Genomic DNA, 13005 nt, shown 5'->3' with positions numbered 1-13005 from the left:
AAATAACCAAGTGAACGCCAAATACACTATTTTATTTTTTTATATGATGGCTTACAGGAGACTGTTCCTTGCCAGTGTAATGTATACAACTGAAAAAATAGTAGGTCCTATATTATAGAATAATAATGAAAATGTCCTTATTGTATTTACTAGGGAGGACAGTTTAAGTCTGATCATTATTTTGTCTTGCTAGTATGGTTATGTGGTTATCATGGACAGATTTCTAGCTGCTTGCTCATTATCAAATTATCAATACTAAAAATCCATACATATCTAATTGATCTCATACTGTAATACTGAAAGTTTAAATAAATTTAAATATAGCCTTTACAGATTCTATACTATATACCTCTTTGTGACATCGTTTTTAGAATACTTAGCATTTATTCAGTCCAAAAAAATCCCCTTATTTATCCATGTAGGGTATCATTTACACAGATTATAAAAATAATCAGTCATGTATTATATTCAAACTATAACAAAAATCACTATTGGTGGGTTATCTTTGAATATTTTGCCAGTCCCATATAGCCTGTATACTTAAGATAATGAGTTTCATGGGAACGCCACTTCTTGAGGACTTCTGTGTTTCATTTCATCAGTTGTTACATCTGTAATAGAGCACATGTACAAACGTCAATATCAACTTCAACTTGTAGCTGCCATTTTTTTATTGCTCCATATTTATTTTTTAGTGTGAAAAAGGGTAAAATCAGGACTTTTTTGATGTCTGTGACCTCACTGATGGGGAGGGGGGAGAAGACTTCTTCCCACTTTCCTTCTTCCCACTCTGGTCTTTATTGTAGCTTGTGATTCCACTGGGAAGATTTCTTCTTCCTTCTTGTGTGGTCATGTCAGACATTTATTGTTATCTGTGTTTGAGTGATACAAAATCTCCTCAGTGAGGTCACAGAAAGCAATAAAAACAGAGGTTCACAGTAGCTGAAGGTAACTTCTTTTAACTACTTGAGTTATTGTTGTTCAGTCGTTTATTCATGTCCGACTCTTTGTGACCTCATGGATCATAGCGCGTCAGACTTTTCTGTCCTCTGTCCTCCTCACTGCCTCCTAGAGCTTGCTTAACTTCATGTTCATTGTTTTGATGATGCTGTCTATCCATCTTGTTTTCTGTCGTCCTCTTTTCCTTTATCCTGCCATGCATCATGGTCTTTTCCAATGAGTCCTCTCTTTGCATTAGGTGGCCAAAGTATTCAAGCTTCAGGATCTTTTAGCTTCAGGATCAGTCCTTCCAGTGAATATTCAGGATTGATGTCCTTCAAGATTGACTGGTTTGATCTTCTTGCTGTCCAAGGGACTTTTAAGAGTCTTTTCCAACACCATAGTTCAAAAGCATCAATTCTTTGGCATTCAGCCTTCCTTATGGTCCAACTTTCACAGCCATTGGTTACTACTGGGAATACCATAGCTTTGACAATACGACACTTTGTCGGTAGGGTGATGTCTCTGCTTTTTATAATGTTGTCTAGGTTTGCCATTGCTTTCCTCCCAAGAAGCAAACGTCTCTTAATTTGATGGCTACAGTCACTGTCTGCTGTGATCTTGGAGCCTAGGAAGATAAAATCTGTCACTGTTTCCATTTCTTCTCCTTCTATTTGCCAAGGAGTGATGGGACTGGTTGCCATTATCTTAGTTTTCTTAATGTTCAATTTAAGGCCAGCTTTTGCGCTCTCCTCTTTAACCTTCATTAAGAGACTCTTTAGTTCTTCTTCACTTTCTGCTATTAGTGTGGTATCGTCTGCATATCTCAGGTTGTTGATATTTCTTCCGGCGATCCTAATTCTGGCATGTAATTCATCGAGATCCTGCCATTTCACATGATGTGCTCTGCATATAAGTTAAATAAGCAAGGTGACAAATTACATCCTTGTCACACTCCTTTCTCAATTTTGAACCAGTCAGTTGTTCAATGTCCTGTTCTAACTGTTGCTTCACCGAAGAAGGAAATGGCAACTCCCTCCAGTATCCTTGCCAAGAAAACCTCATAAACAGAAACCACTTAAGTACCAGCTTGTTAAACCCCTTCGTTACCAAGCTATTTTTCAGTGCTATGATAGTTTGACTGACAATTCCTCAATCATGCAACACTGTAGCCAGATGAATTTTATCGCGGTAGAGAAAAGTCTCCCTAAAGCTGCACATTCGTGTTATCCCTAGGGTGAGTGTGTGAGACTCACACACTCACCCTAGGGATAACATGGATGTGCGGCTCTAGGGAGACCTTTCTCTACCACAAGTCATTACAGGACCCGGGGCGAGCTCCCTGCAGCGGATGCCTAGAACTTGTATCCCATTCAAGAGAGCCTGAGTGGCACACTATGCAGTTTTCTGGGTCACAGATTTGTTTTATATCATTTTTGAGACAGATGGGGCTTTCTTTTGGTAGTAATTAGTTTGTTTACTATAGGCCTCATTCACACTGGTGTACTTAAAGAATATGTCAACCCACCATTTCATATTCCTGATATGTGTCTGTTGTACTTGTATGAAAAAATATCCTGTTCTCCTTGCTTCTTTTGTGTGAAATACCTTGTAATCCTGCCAGTTTCCCTGCTTTTCTATTTCAAGCTGACCACACCAGGCATGAGAGAACATCCCCATGCAGGCAGACCCATTCATGTCAATTGAGATACAGTGGCTGCACGAACACAGCCACTGCTCGCAATTTGAGAGCCGTGTGGGTGTTTGGCCCCAAACTCACACAGGAGGATGAAGAAGTTCATGTGCAAACAAGCAGGATAAAGGAGGTGAAGGGGTAATATACAGGACACATACAAAGACAGGCTGGAAATTAAATATATACAGTAGAACACTAAAGGAGAATGAAAAAAAAAAACAACCCCGGTGTCAGTTAAACTGAATAAATCGATCAGCAGCTGCTACTGTAGATTAATTAATTAATTCATTCATTCATTCATTCATTCCATTAACAACTTACTACATCTCCTTCCTCTGTTGTAAGAGGAAGAGGGGGAAACTCAAATGTTATATTGGTATGTGATCACTGCTATTGACTTTCACAGCAATCACTTGGTGCCGAGCCACCAGGTACACAGCTGTTAGCAGAAAGACAAGTTGCTCAAGCTGTTGTCTCGAATGGAGTTTATAAATAGTGCTAGGGAAATAACAGTCCACCAATGCAATGTTTATAAATGTACACTGTAATCAACCAGGTTAATCGCGTTGGTGGAGAGTATTTGCCTTTATTGAATAATTGACTGCTACAGGCCCAAATCTTTATGAAGCATTGGTTTTCTTCCAGTTGGTACACCTTAAAAAAAACGAAAAGAAAAAAGTGTCAGCTGTAAGTGAGAGTCTCGTCATGTTAACTATAAAGTATTAATAGTTGTGTTTGCATTAGTTCTTTTAGGTTTATTGTATAACGTGATCAGGGACAGTTGCTGAGGGTGTAAAGCAGGGCTTTCCAATATATGGCCCTCCAGTTGTTCAAGAACTACAATTCCCATCAGGCCTAGTCATGTTTGTGAACGTCAGAGTTTTACAATGCCTCATGAGACGTGTAGTTCTGCAACAGCTGGAGGGCCATAGTTTGGAGATCCCTGGTGTATATTATCATTAAGTCATCAGTGAGGAATGCTTGGACTGCCTAGCTCATTGATATAAGTCACCAACATTAACCATTAAGAACTGGTTCACACCAGGAATCACACAGGAACGTGATGTGCGTTCCTGTGCGAATTGTATGCAGTTGTGTGTGGTGCAACTTGAATGCATTCATTTTGATTTGGCTGAAATTGCGCTACACTGCACCAAAAGTAGCGCATGCACTACCTTTGGAAACTCACTGCAACCACATTGCATGGTACTTGCATGTGATCCCATGTTTGCGGTGTCATTAACTTAATATCGACACCCGCTGGAGATTGCAACTGCAGTGTAGGTCTGGTGTGAACTTGGCCTTAGAAATGTTAAAATACAGATACTAGCCAATTTTTTTATGTTTATGAATGTTTTTTAGTAAATAATAACAGTGACTGTTTAAAGAAAAATGGAAAAATTACCAGAAAAACAGTAACAAAAATAAATAAATGCTGCAACACTTAATTATAAGTGTGGAATAGAGAATTGTTGCTAATATAGCCATTTTATGGCATTACTTTTACCCATTTAGAACAATTTATAATTAGACCAAGAAGAAATAAGGGTTTTGAGGTACCAAAGGGTCAGGGTCTAATTGGCTGCATACAAGTTCTGGTAGAAATGGGTCAAGTGTATTCCCATGTTGTCTAGGTGAGATGTAGACTAAAAAGAATAAAAATGTTGTTTAAAAGAGGTTATGGCTGTCTCTGGAGGGGATGTATTAAGAGCTGATGATTTACTTGTGTTAATAATGAGGTCCAATATTTTAGAGCAGCTTTTAAGGGCGGAGAATAGGACAGAGAGGGTTATAATCATTTGAGTTAAGGTTAGGAACAGATCTTCCATGAACAAGGTTATTTTGTAAGATTTGAGTCACATTAAATGTGATAAGGTATGTCAGTGTTTCCTGAGCAAATAAGAAGAGAATGGGAGATGAGGGACCATCCTTGCCAGGTCCCACTGTTTATTGGTAAAGGTGCAGACAGATGGGTGAGGTATGGCACCCTAGCAGAGGTTGTTGGTATAGTGCTTTTAGCCAAGAATGGGAGTGAGTCTGTAATTTCCATTTTTGCAGGGCATATTACAATTATCAATAGTTAATTAAAAATGTACTGTATACTTCCTTGAGTTTTGGTTATTTATTATCAAAATAACTAAAATATTTCAATAGAATTTTCAATATAGTTACAGTATGTTGCGTTCACTAGGAAGAGAATGTGAAATTTGGAAACAAGTATAATATCCAATGAACAGTACAGAAAATAGCAAAGTGTCCTTTAGTCCCTAAAATATTTCTCAGTCAGCCTATGATATATTGCATATTCAAGCATATGACAAGTAGAACTGGTCTATCATCGAAAGATAATTCCCCAGACATTAAATGAGTATGGCATTCAAGGGCATAATGCATGAATGTCCAAAACACAGAAGCAATTTTCTCAGAATATTATGACAGATTTGTGTTCAGTTTATTATACATGTAACCTCTATATGGAATTCCAGCATGCCTTTAGAGGCAAAAGTAGTAAGGCACTGATTTCTGTAGTGGCCTTTGTTCACTTCCAGCACCCAGTCAGGTTCAAAAGAAATTTAAATAATATAAAAATGCCCCCCTTACACTGATTCGGTATTGAATCAAACACCTACCACTGAAAACTACAAGTTTAGCAAATCAGTCTCCGAGTCTTATATTACAACTAATTTAGACACGCAATCTGCCATTGCATCCATATACATAATATTTCCAGTCTAATATTTAGGATATAACTGCACTTTCACTAAGAATTACCTATTTGTATTTAATCTAGCAGTCTTAAAACATGAAAATGTGGAGGGGTCACCTTTGCAGACAAGAGGTTTGCGGACCTAGGTCTCAGTTCTTCCTCCAGCTGAAAAAAAATCATCTGGCAAGAGGCAGTGCTCATCCTTCTTAAAGAGTATCTAAAACACGTTAATTTTAGATGGAGTAGAGAGGGGTTAAAACCCCTGCTTAGTTCTCTTTCTATCTTTCTATCTCTGTTACATTGGAGAGATTTGCCTTTACTTCCTGTTCTGTAGACACAACAGAAGTGAGGGGAAATCTCTGTGAAAGGAGATAAATTCCTTCGTAGTTGTCACTGCACTAAGTATCACCATTGGAAGATTATTATTCTATCATTATTCTAGTTGTGGTGACAACTCCAAATTCTGAATTTCCCAACACATTCAGTACAGGTGACACACCATCTCCATTGAACTACACTGATCTGTACAAAACAATGGTCTTCTATGTGTCCTGTTCACACCATAATGCTGTGTTAAGGTGCAGTGCCCTCGAGCATTTCCACATTTTATGCAGCACAACTCACCCCACTGCATGTCACCACACTTTATGACACTTAAAGTGTTACTTAACTCAGGACCTGCATCTGGTCTCCCACAGTACACAGAACATAGAAATGCAATTATTTTAAATAATATAAACTGCTAATTACCTTTTCTTATCAGCAGTTAGAGCAGTCTTGTGATTTCTATCAGTGCCTGGTTGTAGGAGGAGCGTTCATACTGCACTGGCTTTCCTATCAGGATGCAGGACCCATGATCCTCTGTCTGGAGAGTGCTGATTGGCCCTGTGCTGATCACATGCACTCTCCCAAGAAAAAAAAAAACTCTCTAGCAATACACACCAAACTTAGAATGTGCAGCCTGGCTCCACTAACTCTGTCTTATCCGGACATGTTTTGGAGTTAGTGGAAGAATAGGGGATCTGTGCATACAGGATCAAACAGCCTTTTCACACATTGCACAGGATTAACCCCTTAGGTTCCACAGTGAGTATAACATGCATGCTTTACATACATGCTTTACATACATACTTTACATACTTTGCATATATAGAATGATTTTACTGTTGTGGGTTTACTTACACTTTAAATAAAGTTAAAGATACCCTCACTAAACCACTCTCTACTATTTATAAGGCCATGTCTCCCTCAGTCCACTCGGGGTTGGAAGCTCTTAAATCCAAATGGATGCTGGACATCCCTAGTTTGGATGACGAAGGTTGGGAGAAAATATGGGAATGTGTCTTTATACAGCTGGTTTCTGCAAGGGACAGGTTGATTCAGTACAAACTCCTACATAGGATCTACCTCACGCCTCCCCACATCGGATAACCCTCTGGGAGAAGCGCTCTCCCTGGGGGTTACCTTTACGAGTCCAGCATTCGGCATCCATAGCGGCTGAATGCAGGACTCGGCCCAGGGGGGCTGTGGGGGGCGGTCATGGACAGGTGTTTTTTCACCTTAATTCATAGGATGCATTAAGGGTAAAAAAAAATGAACCTTTACAACCCCTTTAAGCTACACTCCAAAGATAGTTGGGAGGCTTACCCAAGAAGTGTGAGCTGACAGCTAGTTCACAGTAAAGCAGGGCCCCACAGGGAAAATCAGACCTAGGAGTAGGACCAGGACTTTACCAGGACTCAGTAATTACCAGAGCTCCTGATGGAGGAGATATTTTTTGCTGCATGTTTGCTGTTGCTGACCCCAGGTTGTGACTCCCAGGTTCGTCCTACTCAAGACAAGGTACCAGGAAGTATATATATATATATATATATATATATATATATATATATATAGTGCAGTCAGTGTAGAATATATATCATATACAGTGCAGACAGTGTATTAATATATATATATATATACACAGTGTAGTGAAATAGTGTAGTGTAGTGCAGTATCTCACAAAAGTACATCCCTCACATTTTTGTAAATATTTTATTATACCTTTTCATGTGACAACACTGAAGAAATTACACTTTGCTACAATGTAAAGTAGTGAGTGTACAGCTTGTATAACAGAGTAAATTTGCTGCCCCCTCAACTAACTCAACACACAGTCATTAATGTCTAAACCGCTGGCAACAAAAGTGAGTACACCCCTAATTGAAAATGTCCAAATTGGGCCCAAAGTGTCAATATTTTGTGTGGCCACCATTATTTCCCAGCACTGCCTTAACCCTCTTGGGCATGGAGTTCACCAGAGCTTCACAGGTTGCCACTGGAGTCATCTTCCACTCCACTCCGCTGGTGGATGTTAGAGACCTTGTGCTCCTCCACCTTCCGTTTAAGGATGTCCCACAGATGTTCAATAGGGTTTAGGTCTGGAGACATGCTTGGCCAGTCCATCACCTTTACCCTCAGCTTCTTTAGCAAGGCAGTGGTTGTCTTGGAGGTGTGTTTGGGGTCATTATCATGTTGGAATATTGCCCTGTGCCCCAGTCTCTGAAGAGAGGGGATCATGCTCTGTTTCAGTATGTCACAGTACATGTTGGCATTCATGGTTCCCTCAATGAATTGTAGATCCCCAGTGCCAGCAGCGCTCATGCAGCCCTAGATCATGACACTCCCATCACCATGCTGGACTGTAGGCAAGACACGCTTGTCTTTGTACTCCTCACCCAGTTGCAGCCACACACGCTTGACACCATCTGAACCAAATAAGTTTATTTTGGTCCTAGCAAACCACAGGACATGGTTCCAGTAATCCATGTCCTTAGCCTGCTTGTCTTCAGCAAACTGTTTGAGGGCTTTATTGTGCACCATCTTTAGAAGAGGCTTCCTTTCTATGATGACAGTCATGCAGACCAATTTGATGCAGTGTGCGCCGTATGGTCTGAGCACTGACAGGCTGACCCCCCACCCCATTCGCAGGTTCTGGTGCTAACAGAACCAGGGGGTGTTCGGCTCATACCTACCCCCCACCCCTTCAACCTCTGCAGCAATGCTGGCAGCACTCATAGGTCTATTTCCCAAAGACAACCTCTGGATATGATGCTGAGCACGTGCACTCAACTCCTTTGGTTGACCATGGCGAGGCCTGTTCTGAGTGGAACCTGTCCTGTTAAACTGCTGTATGGTCTTGGCCCCCAAAGCACCTTGTCCCCATTTTCATGGGTACAAGAGCCTCTTCCAGACAACCCTGGCCATTGGTTGTCGGGGTCTGTGAGCGTGGGGCTTATTGGAATCTGGAAGCCCCCTTTAACAAGGGGGCCCCAAGATCCCAGCCCCCCTATGTGAATGGGTAGGGGTACACTGTACCCCTACCCATTCACCAAAAAAGGGTCAAAAAGTAAAAACCACAACAGACAGTTTTTGACATCTATCTTCAATCACACCACCCAATGGACCCGAAAAAAAAAAATTAAAAACTCTGCCTCGATGTGAAGCCTCCCGGCGACTACTGTCTCTTGGCTGTGACAGCTGTTATATAGGCAAGGGCGGGGGCTACCCGGTGATGAAACTGAGTGAGTCATCCAGTTACATCAGTGGATGGCCCCGCCCTTGCCTATATAAGAGCTGTCAAATGGAAAAGACAGCAGTCGGCGGAAGCCCTCCCATGAAGGCAGAGTTTTTTCATTTTTTTTTATTTTTTGGGTCAGTCGGGCAGCATAATTGACGATGGATGTACATCGCGGTACCCATTCACATAGGGGGGGCAGGATCTGGGGGTCCCCTTGGTTAAGGAGGCTTACAGATTCTGATAAGCCCCCCCGCCCACAGACCCCAACAACCAATGGCCAGGGTTGTCGGGAAGAGGCTTCTGTCCCCATCATTATGGAGACAATGTGCTTTGGGGGCACACCAAAGCACCCTGCCCATGTTGAGGGCATGTGGCCTGGTATGGTTCAGGAGTGGCCTGGTATGGTTCAGATGGGGAGCTCACCTGACCTCCAGGCTGCATGCTTGGATAAGGGCCTAGTATTTTTTTTTTAAATGTTGGCGTTCCTCTTAAAATCCATACCAGACCCTAAGGGTCTGGTATGGACTGGGAGGGGGGGCCGCACACTGTTTTTTTACTTGATTTTTCATTTATATTGTTGGGAGCTCACCTGACCTCCAGGCTGCATGCTTGGATAAGGGCCTAGTATTTTTTTTTTAAATGTTGGCGTTCCTCTTAAAATCCATACCAGACCCTAAGGGTCTGGTATGGACTGGGAGGGGGGGCCGCACACTGTTTTTTTACTTGATTTTTCATTTATATTGTTGGGAGCCGGCAACATATTATAGCCAAGAACAAGTTTAAATGACATTTTTTCCTTTAGAAATGTCAATTTTGCTGCGGCACTGTTCTACACATCACACAGATGCACCACTTTACAGGCAGACTAAGGGAACTCCCCAGGCATGATATTTAAAGGAATATTTCATTTTTATTGCTTCACTTTAAGCATTATTAAAATCACTACTCCTGAAAAATTTGTCCTTTTAAAAACTTTTTTTTGCATTAATACATGTTCCCTAGGGCAGTACCCGGGTCCCCCATACACTTTTTATGGCAATAACTTGCATATGAGCCTTTAAAATTAGCACTTTTGATTTTTCATGTTCGTGTCCCATAGACTTTAATAGGGTTCGCATGTTCGCTAGAACTTTTTGCCTGTTCGCATGTTCTGGTGCGAACCAAACCAGGGGGTGTCCGGCCCTTCCCTACTGGGAGGAGACAGAGGATGAAGCTGGTTGCAGATGCAGTATAAATATAATGTAGCGGTCCGAGCTCAGGTCTGGTAAGCAGATTCAGGAACCAGTCAAGGGTCAGGGAAAGACTTGGATAGTATGGAATGAAGCTAAGGGTCAGGGCATACAGTGGACTAAAAAAGACAGGAACGAGACCAAGGGTCAGAGCAGGTAGTGGACTCAAAAAGCCAGGAATTGAATGAACAGAATGAAAAACAGCTCCATGAGCAGAGACCTGGCAACACTCAGTCACCTCTCTCTGCACTGCCCCCCATGCTCACTGGAGCATTGGGGCTGTGGAGGGGGCGGGAGTGGACAGCTCATGCTCTCAGCAGCTTGCTGAGAGGCTGAGCCGGGTGCTTCTCCAGGCATGTGGCTCTTTGACGTCAGCTGACAGTGGGCTTCAGCACGCTGTCTGCTGAAAACCGGTCACAGGAGTTCAGAACAAACTACACTCCTGTGATCCATAGAAGTACAGCCAGATGAGCTTTGGTTGTACTTCTTTAATGGAGAACAGCAAGCTAAATAGCAGGCAACTATCTTGCTGTTAACACAAATCTTCCTTCATTTTTGTCTCACACACTCCTCCTCCCAGACTCTGCAGTTCACACTGAAAGGGTTTCAGCAACTAAGGAAGTGCTTTCAGGCCAGTAAGCAGTGGGCAGGACTAGTGGCCAGGCGCCAATTGACAAGTTAGAGGCTTGTACATCAGCAATGACATGCTCATAGGCATGCTCCTTGTATTTTTTTCCCTCCACTGTAGTGCAAGCAGGCATAGCCTATGTAAAGGCCCGTACACACGCTTTGATTTCCGGACGTCCATTGTGTTACGACGATTGATCGTCCACAAATCTTACTGTTAGTACGGTGCTTTGGACAGCCGATTTAACTTTTTCATCTGATAAAAGCTGGATGTGCAGACTATAACATTTTTATCGTTTCATTAGTATGGTTTTCGTACAAAAAAAAAAAATCGTAAGAGCAAGACTACGCATGCTCAGAAACGAAACTCGAACTCGTTCCGTCACTTCTGACATTGTATTCTGTCAAACGAAAATTCTCATATTGTTAGTAACCTCTTCACTTTTGACATGAGACTAGCATGCCACAAAAATCAGACGTTCTGTCGTCCGAAAATCAAAGCGTGTGTACGAGGCTTTAGAGGGGCAACACTGCTCTGAACTGAGGAGCAGTGCAACATTTTGTTGCCACACCATCACAGGACAGTGCTTTAGGTTGATATCACTGCCAGATATTGTTGGACTTTGCAAGGAAAACTTTATAAGAAAGTGCGGCAGCACACATTTTTTTTTTATTTAATAGGAAGCCATAGTTCTATAATAAAGTGCAGTTACAGTATACTTTAGCTACCAAACTTTTTTTTTTTTTCAAAAACAAAATTATAGAACGGCACTAATGATTGAAAAACACAGAACGTGAAGAGAGAGACAGCAATAGATCAGATAGATAGAGTGAGAGTTCCGCCTCACAACGAAAGCAGAGATAGCATGATGAGTCCACACAAGTGATAATGCTGTCAGGGTTGCCATAAATTCACTTCCCTGCCTGCAGTCTATTGTACAGGTGCCACAGCTCAGCTGTATAACAATGGCTTCAGGCTTGCAGCAGAAAGCACAACTGAAATTCAGCCCCACAAAATAAATCCCTTTTGTCCAAGCACAAGCTAATCAAGTAGGTATGTTAACTGAACATACCCTCAAGTAAATGTGGCCAATGTTTGTGCGGCAAAGCCCTGTGTCACTCAGTATTTTATGCAACCAAAGATCACAGGCATGTCTTAGCCCCTGCTTCCTCCTGAGCCCTGACAGGAACAGTCCCCAGCTACAGCCAGTTACCTTGGCTTTGAAATTGCAAAGCCTGTTGCAGACTGATGATTAGGGAACCCAGCTAGCTCTTCCCTAATAAGCCTCCAGAACACTGCTTCTTGGTTTTTCTTAGAGGCAATCTCCTAAACAACAAGAATATATCTATTTCATTTTTTTTGGAACCTATTGCACGGGTGGCAGCATCCTGAGAAATATTCCATCCAAGATTTTTCAAGACACCTTTTCACAACAGATTCGGTTCACATTAGTTATGTTACTGTCTAAATGATCGTTTCATTTAACAATCAACATTGTTCCAATTGTAAATATGAAGGGCAAAAGTGTTGGTAAATAATCTGTGAATTAGTAGTTAGCATTCCTGGTTTGCAGTACAAGGGTTCTTGGTTCAAATCCAGAGCATTACCTGCATGGAGTTTGCATGTTCTCCTTGTGTTTTCATGGGTTTTCTCCCATACTTTAAATACATGCTGGCAGGTTAATTGGTTCCTGTCTAAATTGGCCTTAGTATGTGAATGTTTGCACATGAGAGGCAAGATGGCCTCAGCCAATGTAGGAACAACTGGATTGGAGCAGAATTGTGATCATTGGATCATTGATTATGCATCGGGTTGCTGTTTATAGGCTGAGTAGTTTGACAGCAGTTTCCAAGCACATTTGAAATCAAAGGGGTATTTTAACACACTTGCAGACGTTTCCTCAATGTTATTAGAAGTTCACTCCCACTGAGCTGGAAGTTGGTCTTCAACTCAGTAATGTAGAATGTCATCCAGTGGATAAAGCATAATCTTTGCATAAGATATCACAGAAAAGGATAGGTTGAGGTCCTAATGCCAACTTTTGCACACATACTACAAATAATGGTATTGTGAGATTGTTCATCATACAGAATACAAATGGGTATTGAAAGTTAGTTGCATCCTATTTTAGGGTTTACAAGATCAAACACAAAACACGAAAAGGGAGCATCAATTTCCCATTCACATGCCTGAAAAATACATTCCTATGCCTGAAATATATCTCTATAGTACTCAAAAATCTAAAAA

The sequence above is a fragment of the Aquarana catesbeiana genome, linkage group LG01 (genome assembly GCF_042186555.1).
Source record: "Aquarana catesbeiana isolate 2022-GZ linkage group LG01, ASM4218655v1, whole genome shotgun sequence".
In the NCBI taxonomy this organism is placed as follows: Eukaryota; Metazoa; Chordata; class Amphibia; order Anura; family Ranidae; genus Aquarana; species Aquarana catesbeiana.
This window is presented reverse-complemented; position numbering follows the sequence as displayed.